Consider the following 2755-nt stretch of genomic DNA (forward strand, 5'->3'; position numbering starts at 1 on the left):
GAGCTCGAGCTGTTTTGCAAGGAGGAATGGGCAAAAATTTCCGTCTCTCGATGTGCAAAACTGATAGAGACATACCCCAAGTGACTTACAGCTGTAATCGCAGCAAAAGGTGGCGCTACAAAGTATTAACTTAAGGGGGCTGAATAATTTTGCACGGCCAATTTTTCAGTTTTTTATTTGTTAAAGTTTGAAATATCCAATAAATTTCATTCCACTTCATGATTGTGTCCCACTTGTTGTTGATTCTTCACAAAAAATTACAGTTTTATATCTTTATGTTTGAAGCCTGAAATGTGGCAAAAGGTCGCAAAGTTCAAGGGGGCCGAATACTTTCGCAAGGCACTGTAATGTTGCTTAATTATTTCAGTGGCACGTTGCGAAAGCCAGCACACACTTAACTGCTATACAGCTGATAATGATCTGTCACGATGGCTGGTCGCATCTAACTTTACATATTTCCAGTCTGGCTCTGTCTCTGCTGCCAGTCGGCAGATAAAATTGTCAAGTGTGTGCTGTAAAGTTAGGTTCGTATTGTGCAGTTATTTTACCATCATTAGTGGCTCTGTGATCTGCATTGTTAACGTCTCTCCTTTTAGAATCCCACCCAAAATAAGTAATTACTCGCTTTCTTTTCAAATTCAAATGTGTATATCAGTTGGAGAATAGTGTTTTTGCAAGCCTCGTTTCTTTATATGCATATTACATTTGATACATTGTACCTGATATATTTTACAGATCATTCTAAGAAATTGACTTGATCAGCAAGTTGGTCTTAACAGCTGGTGCAGGGTAAGTTGATCAAATTAGTACTTATAAATTCAGTTTGACATGTTCTATGTAACGTATTTTAGTAACGTGATTTGTTTTGGGACTTTTTTTTCCCCTCCAGGTGCTCACAACATGAGATGGGTGTGTAAAATATTAGAGATGGAAAGAATGGACTTGCTCAAGGAAATAATGAAGAAAAACAATGACAAGATAATTCGTGAAAAAATGGAGAAATCCTTCTCCTATCGAAGACTACAAGTAGCCAAGCTTTGCCCTCCCATCCAAGACTTCATTGAGAGATGGCCTGCTCTGTTCTGTGAAGCTCAGGTAAATGTGGTCCTTTGTTTCATCGGCTGATGCTGTGATTGTTGTGTACAGGTTGCAAGATAATTAGTAAAATGCACTCAATCCCCCAGTTTATTTGATACTCCTTGCTAATACAGCCCTAGACATTCTACATTCACTGAGGCTATGGTGAGTGGTTTCTATACAGCTGATAATGATCTGTCACGATGGCTGGTCGCATCTAACTTTACATATTTCCAGTCTGGCTCTGTCTCTGCTGCCAGTCGGCAGATAAAATTGTCAAGTGTGTGCTGTAAAGTTAGGTTCGTATTGTGCAGTTATTTTACCATCATTAGTGGCTCTGTGATCTGCATTGTTAACGTCTCTCCTTTTAGAATCCCACCCAAAATAAGTAATTACTCGCTTTCTTTTCAAATTCAAATGTGTATATCAGTTGGAGAATAGTGTTTTTGCAAGCGTCGTTTCTTTATATGCATATTACATTTGATACATTGTACCTGATATATTTTACAGATCATTCTAAGAAATTGACTTGATCAGCAAGTTGGTCTTAACAGCTGGTGCAGGGTAAGTTGATCAAATTAGTACTTATAAATTCAGTTTGACATGTTCTATGTAACGTATTTTAGTAACGTGATTTGTTTTGGGACTTTTTTTTCCCCTCCAGGTGCTCACAACATGAGATGGGTGTGTAAAATATTAGAGATGGAAAGAATGGACTTGCTCAAGGAAATAATGAAGAAAAACAATGACAAGATAATTCGTGAAAAAATGGAGAAATCCTTCTCCTATCGAAGACTACAAGTAGCCAAGCTTTGCCCTCCCATCCAAGACTTCATTGAGAGATGGCCTGCTCTGTTCTGTGAAGCTCAGGTAAATGTGGTCCTTTGTTTCATCAGCTGATGCTGTGATTGTTGTGTACAGGTTGCAAGATAATTAGTAAAATGCACTCAATCCCCCAGTTTATTTGATACTCCTTGCTAATACAGCCCTAGACCTTCTACATTCACTGAGGCTATGATGAGTTTTATTTTAAATGCTTTAGAGAGGTGTTATTTCAACTTGATGGTCATTTTACAGGACATAATTTATTGTATTGCATTACAGTTCTACAGCTCACATCCTGCTGTATGAGCATATAACACCTCTTTGAAATGGTTTGAACCAAACTGTACATTGTCACCTTCCAGAAGGAGGACCTGCAGTATTGATTTGATTTGATTGGTTTGTACAGTTGGTACGATTGGTTTTGAAGTATTTGTACAGATGCTTCAGCCGTCACTAGAAATAATAATACAATTGAAAAGAACATGAGTTCTATGTTCTTGAAGCCCATAGTTGAAAAGGAAATTATAGAGATAGTAAATAAATGTGATAACAAAACATCAAGTGATAGTGATGGCATCACCATGACAACTGTTAAATGAGTAATTAAAGAGATATGCAAACCATTAACACATTTTTAACATGTCATTTTGACTTGGGCAGTTCCCTAACAATATGAAAATTGCAAAGGTTATTCCTCTGTATAAATCTGGTGATAAACACAACTTCACGAATTATAGGCCGGTTTTTCTGTTGTCACAATTTTCAAAAATTCTGGAAAAACTCTTTAATAACAGATTAGATACATTTATTGACAAACATAAAATCCTCTCTGATTGTCAGTATGGTTTTAGGT

General features: G+C 37.0%; 1 protein-coding gene and 1 long non-coding RNA gene across 2 annotated transcripts in view; both read left to right on the top strand.

Moving 5' to 3' along the window:
* Window positions 1-2755, top strand: part of LOC109951874 (calsyntenin-2-like) — a 221980-nt gene that overhangs the window by 99856 nt on the left and 119369 nt on the right.
* LOC109951991 (uncharacterized) overlaps window positions 1547-2755 on the top strand; it is a 4240-nt gene continuing 3031 nt past the window's right edge. Inside the window, exons 1-2 of the long non-coding RNA XR_002273690.1 lie at window positions 1547-1641; window positions 1742-1947. This is a non-coding gene — a long non-coding RNA (uncharacterized LOC109951991). The remainder of the gene's footprint in view (window positions 1642-1741; window positions 1948-2755) is intronic.

Source organism: Monopterus albus, unplaced genomic scaffold (genome assembly GCF_001952655.1).
Source record: "Monopterus albus unplaced genomic scaffold, M_albus_1.0 scaffold8.1, whole genome shotgun sequence".
Classification (NCBI taxonomy): Eukaryota; Metazoa; Chordata; class Actinopteri; order Synbranchiformes; family Synbranchidae; genus Monopterus; species Monopterus albus.